At 40.5% G+C, this 15,731-nt stretch overlaps 1 pseudogene; it reads right to left on the bottom strand.

Moving 5' to 3' along the window:
• Window positions 1–4,149: 4,149 nt before the first annotated feature.
• Window positions 4,150–5,028, bottom strand: LOC104711505 (uncharacterized; annotated as a pseudogene).
• Window positions 5,029–15,731: the final 10,703 nt, after the last annotated feature.

Here is a 15,731-nt window from a genome sequence, read left to right as displayed (position 1 = left end):
CAAGTAATTAGGCATGCTCATGTGTTTTAATATGCTTCTTGTCATCTCCAACAAAGTTCTATTTCTTCTCTCAACAACTCCATTCTGTTGTGGTGTGTATGGAGCAGTTAAATGTCTTAGGATTCCTTCTTTCTCGCAGAACAATTGAAACTCTTGAGACATAAATTCTCCTCCTCTGTCTGTTCTTAGCGTTTTGATGTTGTTTCCACTCTCTTGTTCGACTGTCTTCTTGAAATATTTAAACTTTTCAAACGCCTCGCTCTTCTCCCTTAAGAGTATTGTCCACATGTAGCGAGAGTGGTCATCTATAAGAACAAATATGTATCTTCTTTGTGCAGCTGTGGAAGGTGAGATAGGTCCACAAAGATCACCGTGGATGAGCTCCAAAGCTTGAGATGCGCGATAAGATGTTGCTTTAGGGAAGGCTTGCCTCGTCTGCTTCCCAAGTAAACAAGATACACAGGTTTCCTTTTGTATCGACACACTAGAGATTCCAATGACCAATTCTTTTGTCACCATTGATTTCATGGTTTCGAAGCTGATGTGTCCTAAACGAGCATGCCACAATGTTGATCCGCTTATTGCTTCGATTTGGAGGCACTTCTTGTTCTTGATATCCATAGCAACCTTGTACAACCTGTTTCGTGATCGCTTTGCTCTTACTAGTAGATTTCCTTCTCGATCATGAAGAGTTAGATGATCTTCTCTCATCCTAACATCGCACCCTGACTCTGTAGCTTGCCCTAAGCTTATGATATTGCTCCTGAGATCCGGTATGTAATAGACATCTGCTAGTAGTTTCTTTTCTCCTCCCTTGGTTATGAACAGGATTGAACACTTTCCTTTGATGTCAACTTGAGAATCATCACCAAATTTAACTTTTCCTGTGATTGACTCATTAAGTCTGCGAAACCAAGCTCGATTTCCAGTCATGTGGTTACTGGCACCATTGTCTAGATACCAATCCTTGTCTGAACAGTTCTCCAACTCCGCTGGCTTCACATTCTTCTCGTTAAGGTACACTATCTCATGCATCATGAGAGATTCAGCTTCTTGAGTGTCTTCACCTGCATTGTCTTGTGTCTCTTGAAGCTTAATCAACTTAAGCAACCGGTCTGGACAGTCTGATGCATAGTGTCCTTGCTTATCACATCTGTAACATGTGATTTTTGACTTATCCCTCTGTTGGTATCCATACCTTCCTCTTCCTCGTCCGCGGCCTCGCCATTGACCTCGGCCTCTTCCTCCTTCTTGAGATGGCTGCGTGTAGGAGTTCGCATACATGAGCTTGCTCTGATCTTCATGTGAGTCTTCTTCATCATAGACTCTCTCTTCATAGGTTTTTAATCTCCCTACTATGTCTTCAAAGCTTGTTGTCTTAAGATCTAGAACTTGCTCTAGAGATGCAATGATATGGATGTATTTCTTGCGTGGCAAACTCTTGAGAAACTTCTTCACTATCTTTGATTCTTCAATTTCTTCGCCCAACGAAGCTGATTTTGTTGATATCTCAGAGATCTTCCCTACAAACTCATCGATCGTGTCACCTTCTTTCATCTTCAGTCTGTCGAATTCAGCCATGAGAGTTTGTAACCTTGCTTCTCTTACTCGTTCTGCACCAAGATTCCTTGCTTTGATAGTATCCCACACAGCTTTTGCGTTCTCCTGTTTACCAACTTGGAGTATCAGTGCCTCGGGTATGGATTGGAATAGAAGGGCTCGAGTTAGATCATTCTTTCCTTCATCAGCAGAACCAGGATTAATAGTTTCCCAGACTTTGTGTACCCGAAGCGTAGCCTCCATTCTCATCGCCCAGACGGTGTAGTTTGTATTGCTCAGCATCGGACATTGAATCGATGAAGGACCTCCTTCCTTCGGTTGATTAGTTGCTGGAACCAATTCACTCATGTTTTTAAAGCTTATCGAACCTAGAGCTCTAATACCAAATCTAGTTTATGAAAGATTGTTTAAGAACAAAAAATAAAGAATAATTCTCTTTATTAAAACTCAAAGGAAACTAACTCAAAACCTTTAAGAAGAATTCTCTCAATCTCTCACACAATCTCTCAAAACTCTTTCTCAAAAACTATATGTGATGCAACACCCTGCAATACTTTATATAGAGAAACACTCTTTGCTAATTTCCAAAAACAAATTGGAAAACTAACTTATTCAAAGAATTCCTAAAACTCAAATATGTATATTTAGCTTTTCTTCTAAATATACTTGACTTTAGCCTCAAGCTAATTCAAGCTTAACCAACATCTTCGTAATAGTCTTTTAATGCGTGGGAAACGAATTGCTATGTCAAGGTCTGTTAAAATAAACTTCCTTTTGATTTGATGTAAAAATTGGTATCAGCAGCAAGGTATGCTAACCACTGTAAAAAAGGTTCTGAGTTGTATTATTGTATTAAGTTTAAAAGAATCTAACTCAGAATATAAAAGGAAACCAACAGCAAAAAAAATACAATAAAATGAAATGAATCGACGCATAGTATTTATATCGTCATCCGTGGATCCGGAAAAAATCTCACTAACTCGTCTGGAACACTAGATATCTTCAGTGTATCAACTTGGAAGAGTTCCTTCAATGCATCATCGCATATGAACCATCGTTCATCATCACATTCATCATCATCATCACAACATTCATCATCACATTCATCATCATCATCATCACATTCATCACAACATTCATCATCACAACATTCATCATCATCATCATCACAACATTCATCATCACATAAGAACCTTTGTTTTTGTAGTGGAGGATTTACGATGAGATTGTTATGTTCAATATATATCAAAATTCTTTTTGAGGATTCAGCTCGTGAAGATTCAGTCACCCCTAAAAACTTGGCAAGTCTCGGGTGGATAGGATGAACTCTCCATATCTCTTGTATCAATATCCCTTGTATTTCAGTCGAAATTGGTTTCGTACATAGCCTCCTAAACTGACCGAATTCACTCACTCCTAAAAAGTTGGCAGATCTCGGCTTAACTCTCCATATCCCTTGTTTTTCATCGGGCAAAATTGGTTTTGTATATAGTCTCCTAAACTGACCGAATTCACTCACCCCTAAAAATTTGGCAAGTCTCGGCTTGATAGGATGAACTCTCCCTATCGCTTGTATTTCATCTGGCCAAATTGGTGGCCAAATTGGTGGCCAAATTGGTTTCGTACAAAGCCTCCTAACTTGACCGATCAAAGGAGAAAAAAAAAGAAATCTTCATGAACTTCTTCCACAAGAAACCGAGGAAAAAAAATTGGATTTTTGGTTGTTGTGGTTGTGGTGTTGTGTTAACCTAATTTAGACGTATATATATATAGTATATATACGCTTTGAGGTGGAAATAGAAAAACGATTCTGTTTATATTTTTTTAAATGGAAAATAAAGTATATGGAAATATGTATTGATCTGTGTATATATGATTCCGTAACTATTTCATGAAACTTATATAAATAGATAGATATCGATAACTAAACAATGATGATAAGGAAAATTAACATTTATCTTTATATTTTTTTAATATATTAAGACAGAATAAATTAAAATTGAGAAATTTTCTGAATTATCATCATTTTTTTGGTGATTGTAATTTTGGATTTGTAAATAAGGTTTATAATGTTGTTATGTTGTGGTGGTTTAAAAAGAAAAACAATTTTATTTATAACGTTTTAAAGATTCAACATTTTTTGTTTGATGTGTTAAATTTCAAGAGTTTTGGGTTAAATTTATTTCCTAGCAAGATTCGAATAGTATACAGTAGAGCTATTTAACAGTTGATCGGTGGAAAAAACTTGACGAAGACGTTATCATCTTTGGCTAAGTTTGCACTGAAATCTAAAAGACTTGATCCTTTTGACTCTGTTTGGAGCTTAAAGGCTTTGTACTTGTTGAGTTGTTTCGAGTCCATTTTCAATCCATACTTCCATTTTGTTCATGGCAATGTCATGCGATATCATTGTGGTCTAGCTTAGCATGTCCTACAACAAGTCTGAATTTGAATTCGCACCTTATTCTTCAGAATATAGGTTTCCTCTCTCCATACATAACTCTCAAAGTTAGTTATATCCATCACGAGATGTACGACTCTCAGGATCAATAGTTAATACCCGGATCAAACAAAAGAGACTCATATTACTTCGATCAAAAGCCAAATGATTTGTCGAAAAATATGTTTGGGCGACAAAAACTGTTAAGACTTGCAATCTACTTTGACAATGTAATGTGACATAAAATCACTTAAAAGAACAACGAAACTAAATAACCTAAAAGCATTCATGACATCGAAACTGAGATTTACGCGCTGGTAGATCATATTTTCTTTATCAATTAGCACAATGCAACAAACTAATTAAAACCTTTCTGATGCTTTTTTTTTTTTTTGGTCAACAGATCGATGATCGTTCTATTTTTTTTTTTTAAGTAACAATCTCGTATATACCAAAATCGAGAAATGAGTCTTCTTCTTGGAACTCATCATCTAAAGGAATCTCCTCATCGATTCTTCGCATCATAGCAACACATCTATAGTTCCTCCGATGATCCAACCAGACCGATCGTCTCGTTGCCATCTTAGGTTGTCCACCATGTGTCGTCAGACTCAGACAGCCTTGATCATCTGCCGTTGACGTCAAGGTAAAGCACCGGGGGAGGGCAGTGCTAGGTTCTTCGGGGATTTGAAAGTTTCCAGGTAGTTGACCTTGACCAAAACCAGAGGATCCACCGCCGGTAAAGATTCCAACGCCGGAGCATGACGTAATGCTACGAATGTAGGCGTTACGTGCCATGATCAATAACCGCCAAGGAGCCTTCACCAGCCATAAGAGACTGTTCTCTTTTTCTATGCCTTTCCCTTTCATTATTGGAACCTCATCAAGATTCAAGAGTATCGAAATCAAAGTATTAACTTTATATTATAAGATGGAATCGAAAGAGATATAAGATGAAGAAATGCTCAAGGATCTCAAGATACTACTAAGACAGGATTAAAGAGAAAGACAAAGTCCACGTTGACTGTTATAAATGAATTTCTAACAACAAAAATATGAATGTGATCTCTATTCTTAAATAGTTAAATTAACTGTATCCAGTTGGATGATTAAACACGTTTCTTTTCATTAGATCTATCTAAATTTATTAAGGTGTTGTTGGCTTTATCAGTCTACTAACTTTTTTCATACAATATTGACAAAAAAAAATTGAATCTGCAAGTTTAAGAGAGGTTGGTTTATACTTAATACATAGTCAGTACTTGTGAGTATAATGGCTTTGGTTTCACCTACTCCAAGCATGTCATCACTCTGGCTGATTAGTTAGGCCCATATATGTATTTTGGCCCAATATAGACCCAATTGATTAACATTCTTGTTTGTAACTACTACATTACTCTAATCCACTAGTTACACTGATTATGACCCCATTGATTGATTTTTGTTCGAAAGAAGTTCATGAGAGGAGATCACAATTCAATTTTTTTTTCGAGATTTTACTTTTCTAGTCATATATAAACCAAGTTTATAAACATTGCTTGGTAGAGTCAGAGGGATCGCGCTTTCTAGAGAGAGGTTCCAGTTCATCTTCAAATCAGAGCATGACCTACTCGAAACTCTAGGTAAAGGAACTCAGTTCTCCGACGAATGGGGCTTAGCTATAGAAAGATGGTCGGAAATACCTCAACCGGATTCGCTAAACTTCATTCCTCTTTGGGTCTAGATCCGAAACATTCCTATCAACTACTATATGAAAGAAGCGATCATTCTGCTAGGAGAGATAATAGATCAGGTTCTGGAGGTGATCTTTGACCCAGAACAACCAATCAGTCGGGGTTTTGTCCGGGTGAAAATTAAGTTTGACGTCTCCAAGCCGTTGTGACAGTCTAAAGTCATCAACCTCCCCTTTGGTCAATCCACTACAGTCTGGTACCACTATTGTTGGATATGGCCTTTGCCCCCAACATTTACAGAAGCCCAAACAGAAGATCTTAGGGAGTTTTGGGCCTGAAGTCTTGGATTTGGCCCAACAGGCCGCAGGGGCAAAATCGTTATTTTACACAGAGACAGAAGAAACCCTAGGTCAATGGCCCACTATAAATACCTGATGTCATTGTCACATCAAGGGGGTTTTTTTTGGGGGGCAATGAGAGAAAGAAGAGCAATTATTTTCGTATTAACTGCGCTTAGCTCTTTGATTGTTATTTTCTGTAAACTCTTCACTTCAGTTCTACGTTAATGAAAAGACCAGTTCTGATTTATCCCATAGAATATTCGTACTATTTATATTGTCGATTTCGTACATCAACAATTTGGCGCCCACCGTGGGGCTAGACGGAATCCTTTCATTTGACGAATAGAATTTGAAGAAAAAGGCGTTTTCGGAAAATCAGAAGCATGTCTCACACCAATCTCTCCAACAACGAAGGCACTGACTCTTCCGCAGCCTGCGTCGTGTCTCCCCGGTGCATCATATGGGGGTGCACCCGTGCGAGGAAACACCAACCCCAAAGTCAACAGGACCGAAGCAGCTGCGGTCGAGAACGCAACACTCACTGACCACGCAGCCGTAGGCGCTACGCGTATCGCTCAAACCAATGACATAGCCGTAGGCGCTACGTCTCCTGTTCGTATAACCACTGGCGTCAATCCAACCGACCGCGAAACCGTAGGCGCTACGCGCGTCGCTCCGATAAATGACATAGCCAATGGTATTATCCCTCTTGATCATGTAGCTGCTGGCGACACTCCGAACAACCGCGAAGCTATGGGCACTACGCGCGACACTCAACCCCGTCAAGCGTCCGAACGTGTGACCATCGATCAAGCCACGATCTCGACCTCATCAGCCCTCAAACACGACAAGTATCAAATGCAACACCTTTGACAACATCTCGCAAACCCTCAAGCAGGTCACCTCGCAGCTCGCTAATTTCTTGATCTTGCCGACAATCGGCCTGTCCGCGAATGACGCAAGTCACACCATCTCACCAATGATCCCATACAGAGAAGTGTTGAGCTCTCCATCCGGAGAAGCGTTGAGCTCTCCATCCGGAGAAGCGTTGAGCTCGCCAACGATTCCATACGGAGAAGCATTGAGCTCGCCAACGACTCCATGCGGAGAAGTGTTGAGCTCGCCATACAGAGAAGTGTTGAGCTCTCCAACGATTCCATACGAAGAAGTGTTGAGCTCACCATACGGATAAGTGTTGAGCTCTCCAGCGATTCCATACGGAGAAGCATTGAGCTCGCCAACGATTCCATATGGAGAAGTGTTGAGCTCGCCATACGGAGAAGCATTGAGCTCGCCAACGATTTCATACGGAGAAGTGTTGAGCTCGCCATACGGAGAAGTGTTGAGCTCGCCATACGGACAAGTGTTGAGCTCCCCAACGATTCCATACAGAGAAGCATTAAACTCGCCAATGATTCCATACGGAGAAGTGTTGAGCTCGCCATACGGAGAAGCATTGAGCTCGCCAACGATTCCATACGGAGAAGTGTTGAGCTCGCCATACGGAGAAGTGTTGAGCTCACCATACGGAGAAGTGTTGAGCTCCTCATACCGAGAAGTGTTGAGCTCCCCATACAAAGAAGTGTTGAGCTCCCCAACGATTCTATACGGAGAAGTGTTGAGCTCGCCAATGATTCCATACAGAGAAGTGTTGAGCTCGCCAATGATTCCATACGCAGATGTGTTGAACTCGCCAAGGTCTCGTACGCAGAAGTATTGAGCGCGCCAACACGACACGGTCTAGCAATCTCGCAACAACAAACGCAGCAATCCCGTATACAAGATTCAAGCTCGCCATTTTGTAGTTCGGCAACCCTCGAGCTTGACGCTTCCGAATCCACAACACGGAGCTCGTTGATCCCGAACTCAATCTCGCTAGGCCTTAGCTCACCGGTTTCAAACTCGCAACATCAATTTCGCTAAGCCTTGTCCTCGCAAACACACCAATTTCCGAAGCACAACCTCGATCTCGCCAAGTCAGGCACGCCATACTCTCATACGCGAACCCCTTATCTCGCGATAATTCTCGTATGCAAAGCCTTGATCTTGCCACAGAGATCATCGTCCGCTACCGCACCATCTCTCGTACCGCAACAGCCAACACGCCAAAGCCATCACAACAAGGACACCACGCTATCTCGTACCCATCAACCTTGCAAACGAACAGCGTTCGAACAAACAAACCGAACAAGCATCTCGCCACCGAGAATCTCGACCTTGCCACCTCGCCATCAAGAATCTTGACCTTGCCGACTATCAAACGATCTCGCCCCCGCACAACTATTTCGCCATCTCGCAGATACGAAAACGCCAATGAGCCGGACCAAGCAACGTACCTTTGCAACTCCCAGACCAAGCAACGTACCTTTGCAACTCTTGTTCGAGCTCACCACTCTCGATCTCGCCACTCTCTATCTCGCACACTCTCCAACGCAACACGCGACATCTACTAACACGCTAATCGAACACGCATTAGAGTCGACAAATCGTCACACGAGCCAGCCTCCGCGTCAATTACCATACCATCATGCCGAGATCATGCACGCACCTACCAGACAGCGCCGCCGGCAAACCACCGCACATTCACTAGCACGCGTCAAGGAGAAATACTTGCCATATTCGGCGCAATGAGAACCTCTCAAGCCCAATAAAAAAAAAAAAAAAAAAAAAAAAAAAAAAAAAAAAACGCTTGACAATATCGAGCTCTAAGTACTCACGGGATAAGCCGGACGCAAAAGCCGCACCCAATGAGTTTTTTTGTTAATACTTCCTTGCTAACGATTAGCTTGCACATCGTCGCCCTGGCCAGGTGTACGATTTTAAACGCGCTCCGCATGGGTGCAGTGGTAAAATAATCCACAAACTTTACTTTTGTGAAGAATAAAAGCCGAGTCCATACTCACAAGCACTCCGCATGGGTGCAGTAGTGAAATAATCCACGTCCTTACTTTGGTAAGGACTTATAAGCCGAGCCCAGACTCGCAAAAGCTAGCAGAGAGCGGAGTGAATAAGCCGAAGACCCCGACTCGCACACTCTCGCTACTCTCGCAGCACCTACAGGGTAAGCCGGTCACGACTGAACGCACCTAACTAGTACGACAAGTCCGTCTTGTCTGCTCTCAACGTTACGGGGAATAACATATCCAGGATAAGCCAGGAGACGTCTTGCACCGCAAAATATGCCCCGCAACGACAAAAAAAAAAGAAAAAAAAAAAAAAAAAAAAACAACTTCATTATAATGAAGAAAACGAACAAATCGGGAACAAGCAAACTTTGCGCGAAAATCATCAATAAATTACCAAGTTCATAAAGCAATCAAGTTTGCAATACAAAAAAGGGAACAAAAGCAAGAAACGAAAACACAAAGACATATCACTCTTGAGCAGTCTCGTCAGCTCCTCCGGTAGCAAACTCCGAGAAGGGCTCAAGATCATCGTCACGAAGAGGCGGCACCACATTCCCACATCAACTCTCGAACACGCGATTCTCCAGCACGTATCAACTTGGGAGTTTTGATCCCGCCAACTTGATCTCGCTGATGCAAGCGCGCCATAATCTCGTACGAAAAGGTCTCAACCTCACCAACTCCGAAGCACGGTCTAGAACTCATAAAGTCTCGAGCTCACCATGATCTTGATCTCGCCAATGTGCCATCGCGCGACCTCGGAGGGAGAAAATCTCTTCACCTCGCCACAAGGACCACAATAACTAGAACACCAACATCACCCATGACAATGTCGGCATCAGAAGTACCACCATCTCGCCGGCCTCGTATAGAAATCGTCACGCCGTCTCGAAAACACACTACAAGCGTGTCACAGCCACGTCTTAAGGTCGTCAACCTGACCTCGCTGCCAAAGGCATGCAACCGCAGCGGCAAGCAAGTCAATATAATCATCAAGCAACTCCCGACCTCGCCATCAAAAAGTCACCTCGTCACCTCGTTACCTCGCGATATCTCCAAGCCTCGACCCGACCAAGGAACCAAGACAAATCGTAGAGCGCACCACCGTACGAAGTCAGTTAAGCCATCTCGTCTCCGCACTCCCCAATTCGTCACCGAAGGTCAAACTCGCCACCAAAGGTCAATCTCGCCTCCGAAAGAGCAGCTCGCCACCTCGCCACCAAAAAACGCACGATGTGACCACATCATTATGCAATATCACCGTACGGACATCGCTATCTCGTCCGCCAGGCATATCGCCTCCTTGAAGCAAGCACGACATGGCCATGCCTTACCACTATCTCGACCTATCTATGGTCTCGGTCTCACCAGCTCGTCAAAACTCCGGACGGATCCACCACGGAGCAACGGAGCGGGTTGAGCGGCGCAGCGAGACCAGGACGCCTCACGGTCACGGTCTGGAGGTGGCGGAGCAAGAGACGCGAGATGAGCAAACACACTATTAATCCCGGAACCCTCTGGAGGATGTCCAAACTCCTGGAATCTTCTTTTCCTTCTGCAAGACAGACCTAGAGACGCAGAACTGTAACCGATGGGCTCAAGCAGGCCATCGCACATCGGACTAGGGGGGGACCATTGTTGGATATGGCCTTTGCCCCCAACATTTACAGAAGCCCAAACAGAAGATCTTAGGGAGTTTTGGGCCTGAAGTCTTGGATTTGGCCCAACAGGCCGCAGGGGCAAAATCGTTATTTTACACAGAGACAGAAGAAACCCTAGGTCAATGGCCCACTATAAATACCTGATGTCATTGTCACGTCAAGGGGGTTTTTTTTGGGGGGCAATGAGAGAGAGAAGAGCAATTATTTTCGTATTAACTGCGCTTAGCTCTTTGATTGTTATTTTCTGTAAACTCTTCACTTCAGTTCTACGTTAATGAAAGGACCAGTTCCGATTTATCCCATAGAATATTCGTACTATTTATATTGTCGATTTCGTACATCAACAACTATGACAAGGTCCAGAAGAGATGTTACCACTGTCAGCGACTTACTCATGATTCGACATCCTGCCCATTCCTACTCAAGGTTAAACAAGAGCAGGCGGCAGTAAAGACCTCAGGTTTGAAGGGAGTCAAACAACCACCGCCATTAGTTCTAAAGGAAAATGATCCCCTCTTTGGAGTTTTGAGGGAGGAGCAAGTGGGCATTAACCCGATCCTTGGACGCCCTAGAATCGATCCGATAGTCTTGGAAGTTATGCGGGAGTATATTCTTGTGGCTAACGAGGGAGAGGATAGGCGAATTCGAATAGAAAAAGTTAAGAAATCAGTGGCTGAAGTTGAGAAGGACCCTCTAGCAGAAAAGATGATATGTCAAATACTTATAGGTTGTTTAAAATAATTCTTAATATTGAAAATTCTGGAGATTTTAAAAAATGTTAATGAGTGACATGTCTTATCCCTATTGGTGGTTTAAAATCTTAGGTGGACGCCTTTAGGAGCTTATAGCTCCTACTTTTTATTAGTATAATTTTGCATTGCTTTTCTTTATTTAAATCAATTTGTTTAGATTAATTATAAAACTCTTTAATTTATTGTGTAGTCTTGAGTTCTTGTGGAATTCGACCCCTAAGTACTGCAGTGATCTCTTAATTTGAGAGAGTAGCTCTAGGGTAAATTTGAGCATATCAATGACATAATGAGAGCTCCTCTCATGAAGAATATCCTGGTAGACCTGGAACTATCAGTTGTGAACCTAATCGACCAAGAAGCAAAAGACTAGTGTCTAACTTTTCTAGAGGAACACTTTTTCCCGAGGGATGTTCAACTCATTCTCAAGAATAAACCAGTGGTCTCCACTCAGGATTTCATGAGTTGGAAGCACAATAGAAGCGGAGATTATAGTGTTAAGTCCGGTTATTGGCTTGCTTCTCAGATAGCTAAGGAACCTGAGATCCGTGAGGCTACGATGCTACCTTCATTGAACGGAATCAAGGATCAAATCTGGAAGGTACTAGCTCCATCAAAAATTAAAATGTTTCTTTGGAAAACAGTTAGTGGAGCAATCCTAGTGGCAGACAGACTGGCTTCACGAGGGATAAAGATGGATATGCGTTGCCAGGTTTGTGGGTTAGATGGTGAGTCGATCAACCATGTTTTGTTCTCCTGTACAATAGCGAGACAAGTCTGGGCCCTGTCAGGATTCCCCTGTCCTGCAGGAGGGTTTGATGGGAACTCAGTTTACCAAAATATGTATGATGTCCTATTGATGGGGAAGAATCAAAGGCTGGACCCTCTAATGAGAAGAACCTTCCCGTGGATCATGTGGTTCTTATGGAAAAACATAAACAACCTCATATTCGAAGGGATCGTTTTCTTTGTTAAGGACTTGATGATAAAGATCAGAGAAAGCTCAGACGAATGGTTTCAAGCCCAAGAATTGGAAGGGGAGGAAGAGGAAAAAACCCAACAGGTAATGCCAAACCAAAGAAAGGTATGGAGGCCTCCTGATAAACCTTGGTTAAAATGTAATGTAGCTTCCTCTTGGGATAAGGAGAGCGGTTTCAGTGGTGCCTCCTGGGTACTTAGGAACTCAGAGGGAACAGTCCTTATCCACGGTAGAATCTCTTTTACCTCAGTCTCTTCTAAAGGAGAATCAGAACTCCAAAGCTGTTTGTGGGCAATAGAGAGTATGAGAAACTTAAAGGTTATGAGGGTTATCTTTGCCCTGGAGTCATCAGTAATAGTTGGGGCTATTTCTCGGCCGGATGCATGGCCAAACTTCAAGCTTCTATCAGATCAACTTTTATTATTTCTATCTTCCCTCTCGCACTGGAGAGTGGTCCAAGAGGTGAGAAAGTCTAACATGGGAGCCTTTCTGATAGCAAGAAGCGTCATAAAGGAGAACCGATCGCAATCATATATAGCGTTGGGCTATCCTTTTTGGTTAGAGAATGTGTTCGAAAATGAGTAATGCATTACTACGGTGTAATGTTTTCATTCTGTTGATGATTGTCCTCGTTCCTCTGATTTTGTATGTTTGGGACAGTATTTTCTTTGATTATAATATAATGAATCAGTCAGACGAAAAAAAAAAAAGGTTTCGAAACGGCAGAGAGCGTTTACCAACAACAAAAAAAAACTTAGGTATCAATGAATCCATACGTCATATATACGTGTATACTTTAATTACGCTACAAATATAGGTGCATCATGCATGTGTATGTAGTATGTACAATGTACAAACTTATATAGAGTGTAGACATGGATTTAGGGGTTAGAGCGTCACGTGACATTCCGAAGCTAAAAGAGTTAAATGGCTAAAAAGAATCAAAATATGATAAATAATAGAATACGCATAGCAATGCAGTATATACCTTTTTTTTATTCCTTCGTGCTTCTAAGTTCTACTTTTGCAAAAAAAAATTCAAAAAAAGATTGTTTCACACTTCTCTAACATTATATTATTCAATTAGCTAAACTGCTAAAGATCATAAACATATGCGTAGCAATGCAGTATTCATGTTTATTGATGTCGTCATGACCTCGATTAGTACAGTCGCGAATTTTCTTACTTTTATATATTAGTCGTTTTTATATCATTAAGTTGATTTTCTTTTGAAACATATGTTTTGAGTCTGCTATGCCACAATGTAATCTCATATATGTTAAGACACAATTACACAAACTGAAACTTTTCTGTAACGGTTTCAACTTTGATGTGTACAATAATATTTCTATTGCATTATAGTCATCATCATCATTGTAATTTGACAAAACAAAACCGCATTACGACAGTCAAGATTCGCATAGAAGTCAAGTTTCTTTCTCATAGTTGAAATATGTCTGACATCACAAACTTGCTAGTTGCTACCATAAAAAGTTATGAGTGTTATACTGCCAGTCCAATATATATACCATAGAATGATCAGTATAATTGCCTATAGTTACTTCTCTTCACATTCTCCAAAATCGTGAACCACACAATTGTTAAGGTTTATATGATAAGTGCATCATGTGTTTAGAGAGCCCACTAATTCTCAATCAAGTGTCTTTTTGTTATATTTTTAGCTCATAAATTAACTTTGCCTATAGTCTTTTCCATACTCAAAAACCATGGATTGATATGAGTATTCAACGTGGACATGCGTAAATTATCTTGTCCCAAACAAAAACTTGAATCATGAAAACATAACTACATCTTTTGAAAGGTCGTGTCTACCACTAAACTACAATTTAATTGGTTGGTGTCAGTTCATTCTTTTACAATTTGAAACCTTCTAACTTTGATTAAGAATATGAACTCCCAACCATTTATGCGTTGGAGAAAAGACCATTTCTCATTTTGTGCCGAACAAGAACACCTCACATATTTACTACGACTTAGCCTATCAGTTTGTAGATACATAAACAAGTTCAACACAGCTACTTATATTAAAAATTGTTCATTCCAACAAGGAAAAATAGGACACAGAAATAGTAGTTGAATGTTTCGTCACTTCGTTTTCATGAAATTGTTACGCTTTTATTCGTAGGACCCTTTATAGTCACCACCACCACCACTAATAGTAAGACTCTCACTAGCACTCTCGGGACCGTTTTGTAAAGAGTTAATTCATTACATGTAAAATCAAACTATATATCCCTTACCTATTGTAATTAAATAATGATATCCCTATCAATCTCTCCCATCCCAAAGACTTCAACAACAAAAAACTTGATTACAAAAACACGTCATATCACAAACATTTAAACACTTGCCGGTCCACTTTAGTATAATCTTAGTTTGACTAGCATTTTTTTTTTTTTTTTTTTTGAATAATTATCATCAACTATGAAAAATAAATTCCTTTGAATCTACAATTTTTTTTTTAATTTCAAAACTCAAAAGAATGGGTCCAGTAAGTAATTAATATTTATATATATATTATTTGTGTGAATAAAATGAAATTGAGAAATAAAAATAGTAGTATAAGTTTTGGACAGCAAACTATGCAGTTATGGGTCAGTACTCAACTGCAACAAAAACAACACATGGTCTCTCTCTCTCTCACTCTCAGATCTCTCTCTCTCTTTCTTTCTCTTCTTCTCTATCCCCACTCCCATCAATTTCAAAGTTATTATTAATTTATCTTGATTTGGTAGAGAGAGAGTGAGATTAAAATTATAAATCAAGGTTGGTTTGGTTTGGGTGGGGGAAGAGGCAGATGTGGACACGTGGTGGGCAAGGAGTGGGTACAAGGAACAGTCAAAGGAGCAAAGAGAGGAGGAGGATGATCTGAGTCTGAGAGAGAGAGAGAGAGAGAGGCTTAATTAGTCAAAGAGAGCAAAGACACTATCACGGTCAAATATGGGTCTGGCTGGCTCTTTTGTTTCTCGTCCCCACCCTCACTCTTCTCTTGTCTTTTTTTTCTTCCTTTTCTAATTCTAATTCCCATTTTTATAGTATAAATCTGTTTATTTACTTACTTACTTCCTTTTTAAAAAAATTTGAACCTTTTATTTTACTAATTTTCGTAACTAATTCAGCTCGAGTTTACATAAACATAATAGTATAATACTATTCATTGCATAAACTGTGGTAACTTGAAACTAGTTATAAAAAAATTGAGTATTAACAATGTTATTTATATAAAATGTTTAATTCGTTTAAAGATTAATTTTGTTATTTCTTTATTTTGTAACCGATACATTTTTAATCTTTCTACAAACCAATTGACATGCTTCATTATCTTGACAAAAGAAAAAAGGAGTATTGGTTTAAGAAATTGCTTTGATGGTGTTAGTAACGATGATGGGAAATGATTAATT

Source organism: Camelina sativa, chromosome 9, assembly GCF_030686135.1.
Source record: "Camelina sativa cultivar CO46 ecotype springtype chromosome 9, ASM3068613v1".
In the NCBI taxonomy this organism is placed as follows: domain Eukaryota; kingdom Viridiplantae; phylum Streptophyta; class Magnoliopsida; order Brassicales; family Brassicaceae; genus Camelina; species Camelina sativa.
The sequence above is the reverse complement of the archived record's forward strand: the minus strand, read 5'-3'. Positions and strand labels throughout refer to the sequence as shown.